The sequence below is a fragment of the Gigantopelta aegis genome, chromosome 6, assembly GCF_016097555.1.
Source record: "Gigantopelta aegis isolate Gae_Host chromosome 6, Gae_host_genome, whole genome shotgun sequence".
NCBI lineage: Eukaryota > Metazoa > Mollusca > Gastropoda > Neomphalida > Peltospiridae > Gigantopelta > Gigantopelta aegis.
The window spans coordinates 78,691,845-78,708,938 of record NC_054704.1 but is presented as its reverse complement, the minus strand read 5'-3'; the positions used below and the strand labels follow the sequence as shown (position 1 = coordinate 78,708,938).

The 17,094-nt window shown below is 36.5% G+C and overlaps 1 protein-coding gene across 1 annotated transcript in view; it reads left to right on the top strand.

Moving 5' to 3' along the window:
* The first annotated feature begins 847 nt into the window (after positions 1-847).
* LOC121374739 (erbin-like) overlaps positions 848-17,094 on the top strand; it is a 90,438-nt gene continuing 74,191 nt past the window's right edge. The window contains exon 1 of the mRNA XM_041501848.1: positions 848-929. The gene's annotated coding sequence lies outside the window, so the exon portion shown is untranslated. The remainder of the gene's footprint in view (positions 930-17,094) is intronic.

Sequence of the window (17,094 nt, the reverse complement as noted above, 5' to 3'; positions counted from 1 at the left end):
ACTGGCTGGAATGAGATATAGCCCAATGGGCCCATCGACGGGGATTGATCCCAGACCGACTGCGCATCGAGCGAGCACTTTACCACTGGGCTATGTCCTGTCCTGTATTTTCCCATCAAAGTATGACCTTATCTCCACTAGAAACTTTGCTCACCAGTCTAGGCCCACTGCATAATTTCCTGCAGTGCCTGACATCATTTTTGTATAACTGGGGAAGAATATAATACCAGGTAACCTGACACCGCCTCAGAGCTTCTAGAATTTTTATAAAATCCACTAGCCTTGAGATTTACAAAATGTACTAGCCCTGATTAAAAATTCACTAGACCTACTTTACTTTCAGTTAATACAATTTTACTAAATAATAGTAATAATCGGATGTCACCTAAAACGGGAGATAGTTTGAAAACACTAACATTGGCGAGTGGGGCGAGGGCAGGATATTCATATTTACAAACTAGACTTAACAGCAACATTTGACTAACAAAAATGCACTAGTCGTTGGGCACAGCAATGGTAGTTATTTACTAGTCCCAACATTGAATATCACTAGTCACGGGAGTGGGGCTACCATAATCTAGAAGCCCTGCCCCCTCTCCCCATCCCCTTAGTTTTGCTTTATCATGACAGGTCTATTTAAAGTTTGCAGTAGTATAAACCAAGTATGTATAACGTTTACGACAGTCTGTTAATATTGCATTCAGTTACCTGAATGCAGGTCACACTACTACGTGCACACATAACGACCTCATTGAAAAGTATTGAATGCATCGAGCACTGTCCCAGGGAAACGATTACCTTGCGACGTCACGATAGCGTGATCACGTGACTTCATTTTAGTAAGTCACCAAAGTGAGCGTGTTTTGACTTTGTGGATTACTTCACGTGGATTTACATGCAAAGTTATTTATTTACGAAATGATAACGAGGTAAGATTATAACTCTTGTTCTCCTGTTTCATTCTTTGTTTTTGATTTTCGTTTGTATAGATTTGTCAAAGTTTGAGATCGTAGTAGCAGGACGTTTTTGGTTTGGAAACTGGCGTGCACTTCTTCAAGTTGGTTGAACGTAATTTACATTGACAGCGCAGCCCGATCGACGTGTTTAGGAACCGTCAGGTTGACTCGGGTTGTTTATCTCAGACTAAAGTTTATGGTCTCCAAAAGTAAAGAACAGAAAGATCATAACCGATTTGAGAACTTGTAATCTCAATAATATTAGGCCTAAACTTAAATAAATATTTAATGGTCCAAAACTGATCGGAATGGATAGATAGATCAACAATACAATACGATAACTTTATTTCCATGTTCATATATGATAATGACTAATAAAAACATAGTCTGGCTGACCAGCAAAAATAAAGTACATAAAATATTAATCGCTATACAACAAAAAACTTGAACGCAAACTGTATCTAATAAAGTACATGTACTGTAGTGTAATAGGTTCTATTGTCTTTTGTCTGATCTTTGATACTCGGTAAATTAAAATAAATATTATTAAGTGCCAGGGGGTCTGGTTAGCAGAGTAGTTAGTGCAAATCAGAGCAGAGTTATGAGACAGTAATGAGTTGTGTTTTTAATTTAGGGGCAGTTGATGATATAATAACAAAAAATTGTATTTATTTAGTGTTTGGTATATTGGGAATATCTATGTCTGTTCGTTTAAGCTAATTAGGCCAGTTTTGGACTCCAAAATAAATGTAAGCCAATATAAACAAAATTACATTATGTTGTTATTAATTTGTGATCCAGTGGCGGATCAAAGGTGGGGGGCAACATTTTTCGACAGTTATATTTAAAATTTTTACATTGGAGAATCGAAGGAACCCAATGGGAACGTTTGACACCCCGCACCCCCCTGTGGATTTTCTGGATCACCCACTGCCATAATCTGATATATCTGCTCTCCAATTTTCAATTTTATTTTATGAATTTGGTCAGAAAATATACTTAAATTAAAGTTACACTTAGTCAAATTTTAGACCCTTTAAAAAGTTGTATTTAATTCATAAATTAGTTTCCTGGTGATTTAATAATGAATAACATTTGTTATAATACTTATATTGAACTTTAATTTGCTGTTTGGCAAACCACAGCATAACCCAGAACATTGATAGGCATTTAAAACAGTTATGTAGGGTAGGTTGGATTATTGGATTTTTAAAACTTCAATTACCTCTTACTGTTCCAACTACATATCAATAAAATATTTGACAAAAAATAATACATTGGGAAAATAATAAGAGTAGGTCCTTTTTTTTTAGATATGGTCGGGTTCCTGAAAATATATTTTTTATTATTCATGCACATTCATCCATCCTCACCCCTAAGCCCTCGCCTCCCCCCCCCCCCCACACACACACATGCACACATTCATCCATCCTCACCCCCAAGCCCTCGCCTCTCCCACCCCCACCCCCCACCCCACACACACACATGAACAGGCACATGTCATTGGAAACACATTGTTTAATTGGTAGCTTTTAGCTGTGTTTTATTCTGTAGTTGCTGCATGCAATACTTGATCTAGAAAATGAGAGAAGCAATCTGCCTCTATCTTGCATTTAATATAGATGAAAGGGTTTTGTTTTGTCTTGGGTTTTAGGTTTTTTTTAACATGTTAGTCTGACAATGCTCCATTTAAAAGTTTTGAAAAGGAAAAAAAAAAAAAAAAAAATCACTTAATGTTAAAACATGCCAGAGGCACAGCCAGGTATAATGTTCATATTTCATTATATACGTTGTCAGATCTATGTTATGTATGAATATAGATGAAAAGATGTCACAGTATGGGGGGAAAAATGACATGAATTAAAATCCATGTGTAATGTAGGTTAAATTAGATATTGAAATTAATATGAGAATGTATATATACATGTAATTTGAGAATTTGGCCAAGAAGTAATTGTGAAAAATGCATACGATGTACGGTTAAGATACATTGAAAAACCTGTGAATGCACAAACATCAAATAACTGCTACTTGAATGATTTCACTAAAAGCATGTCTAGACAAAAAAGGCATAAAAGAAAGGAATATTTGTTTTATAACATGTCAGCACATTTTAAACTATTGTTGTTTGATAATCTAACTTGTTATTATTTGATGCTAGGTCTAGAGAGCAAGCAGGAATTTCTGCAGAGGTGGGTGGTGGTCTAAACTGGTAACCGAAGTTTATGGGGGGGGGGGGGGGGGGGGGGTTGAGTTATGCTCCTCTGGAATTTATTATTATTATTTTTTTAAATTTGTTTGACCCCTGAACCTCCCTGCACACTTGACAGCTAAGGCTTGAACTTCATTTTACGAAGTGGGAAATAATTAAATTTAAAATTAAAGCAAAAGCTAGAAAATGAGAAGCAGATCTAGAACATAGGTATTGATATAAATACTTATTCAATGCTTAAAGGGGGCAAGATGTAGTCTAGTGGTAAAGTGATCGCTTGATGTACAGTTAGTTTGGGATCAATCCCCGTCAGCTCATTGGACTATTTCTCTTTCTGGCCAGTACACCATGATTGGTATATCAAAGACCATGGTATGTTCTATCCTGTCTGTGGGATGGTGTATATAAAAGAACCCTTGCTGCTAATCGAAAAGAGTAGCCCATGAAGTGGTGACAGCAGGTTTCCTCTCTCAATATCTGTGTGGTCCTTAACCATATATCCAACGCCATATAATCGTAAGTAAAATGTGTTGAGTGCGTTGTTAAATAAGACATTTCCTTCTTTTCTGACACTGATATGTATTTTTGTGCTGGGGTGTCATAAACATTCATTCATTCATTGTGTCAGTTTTAATACTTGATGTGATGAATTGTCTTCATCTTGTGATATTTGGTTTCTCTATTACTATTTCAGTTGTTAAATAAAACATTTCCTTCCTTCCCTCAATGCTTAGAGATGAAAAGCAAAACCAGCTTTTGAACATGGTTATTAGAAACTGAAAATATATGTTGTGTAGTTTGAGCAACTGCTGCCTGTTGATTGCTGTCAATTTCAAGCCATGGAGAGTCGGAGAAGAAAGCCAGTCTGCTACATAGGCTAGTTCTAGACTCAGATCTTTTATAGGGATGTATTTTCCCATGTGTAGGGCAACACATGCTACTAATGGAAACAATATATCGGGTTTCATCTAAAGTTACCAAATGTTTGACATCCAATAGCTGATGATTAATAAATCAATGTGCTCTAGTGGTGTTGTTAAACAAAACTTTTAGTGTATTTTATTTTAATTTTTATGTTTTTGATTTTTGATTTTGTTTTATTAATATGTACCTAGGTGACATTTTATTTGGACCCATAGGGGTGAATGTTTTAATAATTTTTAAAAATAATAATGACTTTAGTTTAAAAAGTGATCTACACTACCTAATTTTGTTTTGGCATGTTCCTGGACACGCATTATTAAAATAAGTTATGCCTTAGAAGGGCATTGGTTGGGATGGGAAATAACATGATGGGACCACCAAGGGAGATCATGCAGTCCTATATATGATGACCGCACTTTAGGCAATCTCTACCACTGAGGTACGTCCCACCTGGACAAAAGAAATAATTTTAAATCTACTTTTAACAATGATGATCTATTACATTGTTAGTTGGCAGCTCTTGGGTGTCATCCATAAATAAATGTGACATACATCTTGTATAAAAGGGGTGTAGCTGGACCAAAATTTATGAGCTGCGTCTTGAATGCAAATCATGGCCTATGATGTATGTGAAAATATATTTGAAATTTAAATTGGATCGGGGCAGGGGGATTGTCATAGTTAAATGTAGGCCAAGGTATCATGAATACTATAGTCCATCCCATCATTCTATAAAAAGTTTTTTTGTAAATAACTTCAGTTTGGTTTGATATAAGAAGGACTACAGACGGGTATGGGGGTGGGTTCACAGTACCCCTGTGCATGATCCCCCTCTGGATCCACCAATGCTCTTTCGAAAGGCTTGCAACAAAATATATAACCATCCTCCTACAAATTTCTTTTGTTTTAGAAGAAAAGTAAAAGTGTTTTGGGAATAATAAAAAAAATAAAAAAAATTGTATGCAATTTAGAAAACATATGGCTCAGAAATAAATAACTAGTAGTAAATTTCATACTATGAAAAACATGGTTCCCTGTGGGACAGACTATAGTTCAACAGGCTATTCACAACCATTTTATACAAGCATGGTTAGTTAGGGTGGTTAATGTGTATATTTATTATTATTATTATTATTATTATTATTATTATTTGCATATTTATTATTATTATTTGCATATTTATTATTATTATTTTTATTTGCATATTTATTTATTATTATTATTATCATCATCATCATCACATAAAAGTGTGCAACATTGAAACAGTTGAAAACTATGTAATAATTCAAAAGTTCTTGTGGTTTTTATAATATTATTATGTAATGGGTGTTACACAATATAAAATAATGTATACAATTACAATGTATTGTAAAATGTGTAACAATGTTTAGCTTTCAGCAATATTATTCTCTAAATCTGTTCATTCAAAATAATACCTTTTAGCTAACTTTTATATTCTAGGTCACATTCAAATACAGTTTTCACACACAATTTTAACCAAGTTTATAAATCTGTTTCTATTTTATAATTAATTGAAGGGTCCTATACTAGGGAAGCAAGATTGCCATATTTCAAACTGGTGGAAAGGGTTTGGATAACAATATTTATCCACTGAAATCATTGCCAGCTCTAGTAGTAGTACTAATGAATTCACACGTTTCAACCATACCAGCCAGGTAACACCTGTCGGATGGGCCATGCTAATTATAGGCATGTATTTATATCCACAGTAGGTTATACACCGTTTATACACTTGTAATGTTAGTGCATGGTGTATTGGTGATCACTGTCATCAAATTACTGGTACTTTATAAAATCACTTGGGACAAGTACAAATGTACTTTCCTACAGGACAGTTATAGTTCAGTGCACACTGTTTTGTATGTTAAACAGTTAAAGTTTGTAAACACCACTAGAGCACATTGGTTAATTAATTATCAGCTATTGAATGTTACACATTTGGTAATTCAGGCACCTAGTCTGAAAAGAAAACCTTAGTGTACATTTTTCCATTAGTAGCCAGAATGTTTTATATGCATTTTTCCACACACATACCAGTCTTGTTGTATCAGTTGTTGGGCACTTGTTGGAATGCGGGATAAAAAAAACCCAGTGGGTCCATGGAGGTTCGATCCTAGACCTAAGCACCTCAGGCAAGCACTCTACCACCTGAGCTAAATCCCACCCCTTTTAGTCAAATGCAAGTGTTTTTAATTTTAAATACATGGGTGGATCCAATATTGTATTAGACATCAAATAGCTATTGTTTGAAATGTGTTGAGGTATCACTGGCGTAGTAAGGGGGGGGGGGGGTAAGGGAGGCATGTGCCTCCCCATTTTTCTGATCCAGTAATAGCAACGGTGGCTTGTGTATGTGTGTGTGTGTGTGTCCCACACTTTTTGACACCTTCCTAAACCCATTCAACCAAGATATTACATCCATCATTTCCACTGAAAAAGAAAAAAATTCTATATTCCTATTAACATTAAACACTATATAGTCCATCCCATCCTCCTACAAAGATGATTTTTGGAAATAACTTTAGTTTGGTTTAATATAAGAAGAAAAATAAAAGTATTTTGGAAGTAAAAAAAAAAAAATATATATATATATTTTTGTGTACAATTTAGAAAACAAACAGCTCAGAAATAAATAACTATATCGTAAATTTGATAGCATAAAAAAAGGTGTTCGCCATTGGATGGACTATAGATTTCGAAGAAAAGTAAAAGTGTTTTGGAAGTTACAAAAAATAATAATAATATTTTTGTGTACAATTTAGAAAACAAACGGCTCAGAAATAAATAACTTATAGTAAATTTGATAGTATGAACAAAGGTGTTCCCAGTGGGATGGACTGTAGATCTTCAGTGCACTTTCAGGTGGAGGCTCACCCTGGATTACCATTTGATATAAGCTGACCTTACCTGGCCTAGACGAGCTCTGATTATCAAATATACTTATAGGTTTTCTCTTTCTCGTTTACATGATAACCTGTGTTTGAGAGAGAAAATTTGGCTTTACATGTACATGGTGTGATTGTACAGTTGGGAATATGTGCATTGAAAACAAAGTAAACCAAAATATTGATTCATCAGTTGACCTTACACTGGGTGTTCACAACATGTATATAGTGGGTGTCCCATGCATCTGGGTGATCATGCTCTATGTATTGAATTCAGGTGAAAAGGCCTTGAGATTTGTAAAATGAATATTTGAAATATGTCAGGTGTCAGATGGATTATTTATGTTTATACAAACAGGTAAAGCTATAGTTGACAATGGCGGATCCAGAAAATCCATTTAGGGGGGACTCCGTGACATGAGGTGGAATGCCAAGGGAACTTTGGGGGAGGTTTGGGGTGGGGGTGAAAATTAATATATAATAAAATTATAATTGTCACAAAATTTAGGGCCCAGGCCCCTGATGCCCTCCCTAGATCTGCCTCTGGTGGAGTTTCAGCTCAACCAATTTAGACAGTGTCAGTAATGTCAAAATGGGGACAGCTCTGGGTGAGCAAGACATTCCACCAAATTATGTCAAAATACAAATTATTACAAGACTTTTTGTTTTTTGAATTAAAATAAAATTTGCCAAGTGTTCCCTGCAAAACATCACAAAGTTGTGGGTTGTTCAGGTTATCAGGAGGTTAACACATTAAGATAGTCATGAACGATACTTCAATCTTCACAAAAACTTTTGGAACAAAAATACCATCTCATAAATTTTAATGTGAGGTGTAATTTCATAAAAAATATTTCATGAGCCCCTACAGGGTAAGGTTAATTGTTTTTCATGACTCTGAACTTCCAAGTGCATTCTCCAACTTAATCCATTATTTATTTGAAAAAAATTAGGTGACTGCTAAATTAGCTTCTATTTTATTATTTTAATAAAATATTGGTTAAAATGGCCAAAACTAATAACCCAAAATGATAGGATCCATTCGGACCTAACATGAGCGATTTGAGCAGTAAATCCTCAGCAGTGTCGATGGATGGCATTAAGCATGATGCACATGCTAAACGTGTAATCTCTGATTTCGATTTAGTTTCCGACAATCTTCGCTATGTTCCACCAGAACTAGTATCAGGTATAAGGCTTAAATTGCAAGTTTATTCGAAGATGAAGATGTTCAGCCTCATGGGTTAAAGCATTGTACCTGTTTACAACAGGCCCATAGGAACCGGGGCGGGGGGGGGGGGGGGGGGGGGGGGGGGGGTGCGGGAGGGCACATGCCCCTCCCCCACTTGTGAACTTTTTTCTTTTTTACACATTAATGTTTGCCATTGTAACCAAAATCTGATATAGTTTGTACCCGATCCATCAGTGCCCCCCACCCCTCCCACCCTCCCAAAGTCGTTTCTACGGGCCTGTACAATATACAAGTTCTGTCAGTAGTGGGTTCAAATCCCTGACATGACGGCACAAAAAGTTCAAATTGCATTGTTTCACAGATGTTGATTCTTAAAAAACAATTTACACCTAGAACAATAGTGTGACATCACAGGTATGGATTAAATACAAGTTACACACACGCAAGTGTCAATACAAGTTGCAACGAGAACAGTGACATGAATAAATAACAAAGTGTCGGGCTGTTTGTAAAGTAATGATAATGGGAAATGTAAACTTGATAAATATGTTGTAACTTGTGGGTTACCAGGTAAGTAATTTATACTATAAATATAATATAGTAACCTGTACATGGATTACCAGGTGTTATAATATATATATATATGCTTATTTCGAACCATCATGGTATTTTCAAACCATCATGGACCATGCATGTGCTGCACTATTGAATGGTTATGTTTACAAACCATCATGGACCATATGCTACTTGAAGATTAGCACAGTATTGAATGGTTATGTTTACAAACCATCGTGAACCATATGCTACTTGTAGATTAGCACAGTATTGAATGGTTGTTTACAAACCATCATGGACATTTGCTACTTGTAGATTAGCACAGTATTGAATGGTTATGTTTACATACCATCGTGGACCATATGCTACTTGAAGGTTAGCACAGTATTGAATGGTTATGTTTACATACCATCATGGACCATATGCTACTTGTAGATTAGCACAGTATTGAATGGTTATTTACAAACCATCATGGACATTTGCTACTTGTAGATTAGCACAGTATTGAATGGTTATGTTTACATACCATCATGGACCATATGCTACTTGTAGATTAGCACAGTATTGAATGGTTATGTTTACATACCATCATGGACCATATGCTACTTGAAGATTAGCACAGTATTGAATGGTTGTTTACAAACCATCATGGACATTTGTTACTTGTAGATTAGCACAGTATTGAATGGTTATGTTTACATACCATCATGAACCATATGCTACTTGTAGATTAGCACAGTATTGAATGGTTATGTTTACATACCATCATGGACATTTGCTACTTGTAGATTAGCACAGTATTGAATGGTCGTCGTGTTTTTAAACAGTTTTTGTTCTGTGATAAAAAGCCAGACAGGGTTGTTGGAACTTGAACAAAAGTTTTTGTTAAACTTTGCTTTGTGCCGGTTTCACTATTTGTATGTAAACCGTGCCAAGTGGCTGACGGCCAAAACCAACCTATACAGGTAATCATCCACAGTGGACGTATTTACTCTAACACCTCTTTTGTTGGAGATGACAAATTACTTTCTTGTGGCTGTGGATAATTAACATCCAGTCATTTAAAAACGGGTACAACAGACCTGTCAACCCTCCCGGATTCCGCGGGAGTCTCCCGGTATTTGATCAAATCTCCTTTTTCCTGTGCGGGAGACAGTTTCTCCTTTTAAATGACATTTTTGTAAGTATAAAAAAAAATCGATCCTCTTTTGTCAAAATAACAGAAGGGAAGTAACTCTGCCTTTTTTTCTCATTCGGCAAATGTCGACTACTTTCGGCTTCTGAGAATGTAACAGGCCGAATTGTCCCGACTGTTTAACCTTTGCCGAAGTGAAAATTGTGGGATAGCCTATTTATATTGTTAAAAAAGCACATGGAGTTTATAAAATGACATGTAATTATAATGTTTGTTGTCATCGTAATGGCTACAATGCGTGTTGCCGCTAATTCAACAGGCTGTGTATTGACATTCAGTGTTGCCATATAAAAAAAAAAAAAATATCCAATTTAGTTCTAATAACACCTCTGAATTGTAAAATGTCTTCCCACTGGATTACATAATGCAACTATGACGAATCTGAACTGCCAGACTCCGAGTTGACAGCGATACACACGATGCATGTTAAAATCACATGTCACAGCAAGACAACGAAAAGACCAATTAGCTGTATAAACATACTTGTGTCAGTTAATTTTGTATGTTTGTGCAGTAAAATGTTGGTTATAAGGGTACACTTCAAGAAATTATTTTTTGTACAATTAAAAAATGTTGTGTTTGACATTGACATAAAGTTACTCACGGAAATGGGTATAATTCCGGTATATTTTACACGATGTCCGTAATGAGGTTTTACTTATGATTAATGAAAATACAATGTTTATTGCATCATTATAATGATTTTAAATAAGTACCACGCCACCGTTCCTCATTATAGTAAAAACTGAATATTAATTTATAAGATTTATATAAATTTGTCTTTGGTACTTAGGTACACTAACCACAAATGATAATGTAACGCAACCTGTAAGGCTGTAAGTGTAATACCGTAAATGTACTAATTAAATTTTGTATTTCTTGTTCATGTTCTTAACATTTTTGGATAATTTTTTTTTTTTTTTTTTAAATATGTATTAAATCATAATAATATTTAAACTTTAAAAAAAAAAAAAAAAAAAAAAAAAAAAAAAAAAATTGTTTTTGTTTTTTTTAATGCCAAGATCTAAGGTTAAGAAGTATATATGACATTATAAAGTATTCATATAACTTATTGTAATAATGTTTTTTTTTAAATCTTGCGATTTTGGGTTAAATTGTGTGAATTTAAAAATCTCCTGCTTTTTGACAAAATCTCCTGCTTTTTCAACACACACCTCCTGCTTTCTCTTGTCTAAAGGTTGACAGGTCTGGTACAATGGGTATATAGTGAACGTGGTATTAGGGTGAGTCGGGAAGCCTATTATGTGTAAAGAGCTGGGCACGTTAACATTGGGAAGTGTACCATGCCTCATTGGCCTACTGGCCTTAAGCTTGGTAGGGGTGGGATTCAGCTGAGTTGGTAAAGTGCTCACCTGTGGTGCTTGGATCATAGGGTCAAACTTCCTCTGTGGATTTAGTTTCTTACCCCCCCCCCCCCCCCCTTCCATCATCTCAACAAGTGTTCCACGACTAGGATATTAATCTGTGGTATGTGCTGTGTTTTTAGTGCCTTAGTAGGAAGTACATAATATAGAAGAAGAAGTTTATTTTGTTTAACGACACCACTAGAGCACATTGATTTATTAATCATCAGCTATTGGATGTGAATACATTATATATAAAACATCTCTTACTGCTAGTAATGTAGAAATGTAGGGGGTCTCCTCTGAAGACTGATGATTAAACATTCAATGTGATCTAGTTGTGTCGGTAAACAAACAAAAGTTTAAAGTTGATAGATTCAGGGTTAGCACACCAGAGTACGATTTCAACACAGATTGAGTTTTGACGCCTCAGTACATCCCTTACTAACCGAAAAGGGTAGCTGGGTTATAGTATAATGGTAGAGTATTTGTCTGTTCAGTGCCTTGGTGGTGTCATGGTTAAGCCATTGGACATAAGGCTAGTAGGTACAGGGTTCACAGCCCGGTACCGGCTCCCACCCAGAGTGAGTTTTAACGACTCAATGGGTAGGTGTAAGACCACTACACCCTCTTCTCTCTGACTAACCACTGACAAGTAACTCACTGTCCTAGACACACAGTCCAGATAGCTGAGGTGTGTGCCCAGGACAGCATGCTTGAACCTTAATTGGATATAAGCACGAAAATAAGTTGAAATGAAATGTTGAGTGCAATGGAATATAGGAGTGATTGTCCATTGTTGTCAGTTGACCCATCAAGTTCTTCCCATCGTTTAGTGCCTCATAACTGGTATATCTAAGGCTTTAATCGATACCTGTGATGTCACTCTTTTGTTTAAAGTGTAGATTATTTTTCAAGAATCAACACGTGTGAAAATGAATAATGGATTAAGTTCGAGAACACACGGTTAACACGGGGCTCGAGTTATTTTTCAACATTCGACAGCTAACCGTGTATTCTCCATTACATATTGTATACTGTTCAGTCTGTGGGCAATACATTTTTAAAATGTCTGTTGCTGTTATTTGGTAGGAGTAACCTATGCGGTGGCAGTGGGTTTCATTTCTTAATAATACTATTCATTCTAAATGTCAAGATGACAAATTACAGCACAGTTTTAAAATGTGCCACGGTGTTCAGGGGACTAATTCACAAAGGTCTTTTAGGCTCTGCTAGACAACAAAGCAACCTCTTTATAAGTCTTTTTTCGCATTGCACTGTGAGATAGCAAAGTTGTGAGAGTTTAATGAATTAGGCCACGGACTGCAGCATGTATTAGTCCTAAAAACGGATGTATGAGTTAAAAAATATAACTGTTAGTCCGATGGTGACCTTTTTTCTTGAACTAAGTAAACAAAGCATTTATTTTTAGATTGGTTCATTTTATGTACACTTTATTACCCTTGTTTCAATCGCCCATTTTAAATTAGTATCAATATAAAGAAAACAAAAGTACAGTAAAAAAATGTTTTTAGTATGTTTACTTTTAATGAATGATCATTTGAAGTTTGTACTATTATAGCAATATTGTATATTAGGCTGGTAGACTAATAGGAATTCTGGCAGATTAGTTAGTTTGTCGTTGGTAGTAGTCAGGCAGAATGGTGAAATATTTTAATTTTTTTTACTCCTGAACAAATATTCCTTTCTTCACTCCTGAACAAATATTCCTTTCCATTTCCACTAACATTGGTGGTGTACTGGTTGAGTCATCAGCCTTATAAGATATAGTGATTTTTATGCTGGGGTGTCTTTAAACATTCACTCGTTCCAACCTGTAGTGAGTTTTTATGCTGGGGTGTCTTTAAACATTCATTTGTTCCAACCTGTAGTGAGTTTTCATGCTTGGGTGTCTTTACACATTCATTCGTTCCAACCTGTAGTGAGTTTTCATGCTGGGGTGTCGTTAAACATTCACTTGTTCCAACCTGTAGTGAGTTTTCATGCTGGGGTGTCGTTAAACATTCACTCGTTCCAACCTGTAGTGAGTTTTCCAACCTGTAGTGAGTTTTCATGCTGGGGTGTCTTTAAACAGTCACTCGTTCCAACCTGTAGTGAGTTTTCCAACCTGTAGTGAGTTTTCATGCTGGGGTGTCTTTAAACAGTCACTCGTTCCAACCTGTAGTGAGTTTTCATGCTGGGGTGTCGTTAAACAGTCACTCGTTCCAACCTGTAGTGAGTTTTCATGCTGGGGTGTCGTTAAACATTCACTCATTCCAACCTGTAGTGAGTTTTCATGCTGGGGTGTCTTTAAACATTCACTCGTTCCAACCTGTAGTGAGTTTTCATGCTGGGGTGTCGTTAAACATTCACTCGTTCCTACCTGTAGTGAGTTTTCCAACCTGTAGTGAGTTTTCATGCTGGGGTGTCTTTAAACAGTCACTCGTTCCAACCTGTAGTGAGTTTTCATGCTGGGGTGTCGTTAAACAGTCACTCATTCCAACCTGTAGTGAGTTTTCATGCTGGGGTGTCGTTAAACATTCACTCGTTCCAACCTGTAGTGAGTTTTCATGCTGGGGTGTCGTTAAACATTCACTCGTTCCAACCTGTAGTGAGTTTTCATGCTGGGGTGTCGTTAAACAGTCACTCGTTCCAACCTGTAGTGAGTTTTCATGCTGGGGTGTCGTTAAACAGTCACTCGTTCCAACCTGTAGTGAGTTTTCATGCTGGGGTGTCGTTAAACAGTCACTCGTTCCAACCTGTAGTGAGTTTTCATGCTGGAGTGTCGTTAAACATTCACTCATTCCAACCTGTAGTGAGTTTTTATGCTGGGGTGTCTTTAAACATTCACTCGTTCCAACCTGTAGTGAGTTTTCATGCTGGGGTATCTTTAAACATTCATTTATTCCAACCTATAGTGAGTTTTCATGCTGGGGTGTCTTTAAACATTCATTCGTTCCAACCTGTAGTGAGTTTTCTTGCTGGGGTATCGTTATAGTGAGTTTTCGTGACTCAGTAGGGAGGTGTACAGACTGCTAAGCACATACATGTATATTAATCGCAGTCTAGGACCAGCCAGCGTACCACAAAGTCTGTGGTATATGCTATCCTGTCTGTGGGGTGGTGCATATAGATCCATTGCTGCTAACGGGAAAATGTAGCAGGTTTTCTCTCTAAGACTACCATATATGTCAGAATTACCAAATGTTTGGCATTCAATAGCCGATGATCAATAAATCAATGTGCTCTAGTGGTGTTGTTAAACAAAACAGACTTTCACTTTCCCGGTCATGAACAGTTGAGGTGTGTGCCCAGCTTGAAATGAAAGTGAGGTAAAATCAGGCAGCAAAAAGTAGGATGTATCTCAGGCTTTGAAAAGTGACCACCTGATGTGTAATAGGTTGTAAAAATGAAAGGAATGTTTGTTTAACGACACATCAGCATACTGTTTTAAAGGTAATCAGCATCTCTTATCTGTACGAGGCAGGATCTAGCTAGGTGGTGGAGCACTAGCTTGAGGTGCTTGTGTCATAGCAGGGTTTCTAGATTATGGTAGCCCCACTCCCATGGCTAGTGATATTCAGTGTTGTGCTAGTAAATAACTACTATCGCCATGTCCAATGGCTAGTGAAAAAAAGTTGTCAAATGCTGCATTTAAGTCTTATTTTGTAAATTTGAATATCCTGAACCCACCCCCAAACCCCAATCTTAGTTTTTCAAAGCTCTATCTCCTTCTTTAGGTGACATAATGATCTGATTATTACTATTAGTAAAGTTGCAATTAACTTAAAGTAAAGTAGGGCTAGTGAATTTTTAATTGTGGCTAGTATATTTTTTAAATCACTGATCCCATGGCTAGTAGATTTTATAAAAATTCTAGAAGGCCTGGTCATAGTCATTAAATCACCTCTGGTTGTTTTTGGGGGTTTTCCCAGTGTACCGCGACTGGTATATCAAAGGTCGTATTATGTACTGTCCTGTCTCTTGGAAAAGTGCATATAAAAGATCCCTTGTTACTAATGGAATTTATTTTTAGCAGGTTTGTTCTGTAAAACTATATGTCAGAATTACCAAATGTTTGATAATTAATAAATCAATGTGTTCTAGTGGTGTCGTTAAACAAAATAAATATTTAACTTGTATTTTTAAAAAAACCCCACAAAGCACTTCTACTATAGGTACTAGAAGTTGCTGCACAAAAATTAGAAGATTCCAGCAAACTGGGAGAGGAAGTGCAGTGAAATACAGTTAAACCTGTCTAAACCTGACCCTGAATAAACCGGAATCCTGTCAAAACCGGCCAAGTTTCATGGACCCGAATTTTGTAAATTCTACAACACTACCCTCTGAACACCGGATCCTGTTTATTTCGGATAAATATTAGGTCCACGGCATGATCCAGTTTATTTCATTCATTTCAACTTATTTTCGTGCTTATATCCAATTAAGGTTCAAGCACGCTGTCCTGGGCACACATCTTAGCTATCTGGGCTGTCTGTCCAGGATAGTGGGTTAGTTGTTAGTTGGTTAGTGGTTAGTGAAAGAGAAGAGGGTGTAGTGGCCGTACACCTACCCACTGAGCCCTTAAAAATTCGCTCTGGGTTGGAGCCGGTACCGAGCTGCGAACCCTGTACCTACCAGCCTGTAGTCTGATGGCTTAACCACTGCTCCACCGAGTTTTACTGTATTAATTCCAACACCTATACAGTGCGCTTATAAAAATTACTATAACAACATTTTGTTTGTTTTCGGGCAGGAAATTGGTTACTTGAATTTGTTTATAAATACATAACCGATAAACGTGTAACACAAATTTTCTATTTTTAAAGGTCTGTATTGTGCATCAAGATAAGCACCGTGCCATCAGCAGAATTTAATTATTCATTTTCAATCTTGCCAAGCATTTGTTTTCATGTATAAATAATCAACTATCATCGCATTACTTGCAGTTAATCAAATTTATTCCCGAAGTGGTGATTATTGCAGTGTTGATTCCCGTTACCTGCTGCATTAGTTACTGTTAATGATAAGTGTTTCGACATTAGGCCACGGTTATTGACTGCGCAAGGTGTTATAGCGTGCATTAGAGCTACAGGTATGTGTCACTATACACAGACACACAGGTGGGTTGTCTTGGTAGTGTTTAGTGTGTCAATATGTATCTTAACTCAGGTGTTATGTCAATACAAACAGCAGTGCAGCTAGTTACATGTATCTATATTGACTTTCTATTAAATCACTAGCAATCAAATTACCTGTTACCTTTTTATCCTTGTTTTAAACCTTGGAGATTATACCAACACCCAAGGCTGTTCAACTGTTATGTAATGCTTTAGTGGGAGAGGATGTCATGGGATGCATAATAGAAAATAATATGGGAGAAAGAAAGAAAGAAATGTTTTATTTAACGACGCACTCAAAATATTTTATTTACGGTTATATGGCATCAGACATATGGTTAAGGACCACAGATATTGAGAGAGGAAACCCGCTGTCACCACTTCATGGGCTACTCTTTTCGATTAGCACCATCCCATAGACAGGACAGCACATACCACAGCCTTTGATGTACCAGTTGTGGTGCACTGGCTGGAGCGAGAAATAGCCCAATTTCGATCCCAAACCGACTGTACCACTGGGCTACGTCCATTTTATTTAATGATGCACTTAACACATGGTTATATAGTGTTGAACATATGGTTATATAGTGTTGAACATATGGTTAAGGTCTATACCTGTAATAAAACAGGAAACCTGTTGCCATCAAGACATGGGCCACACTTTTTTATT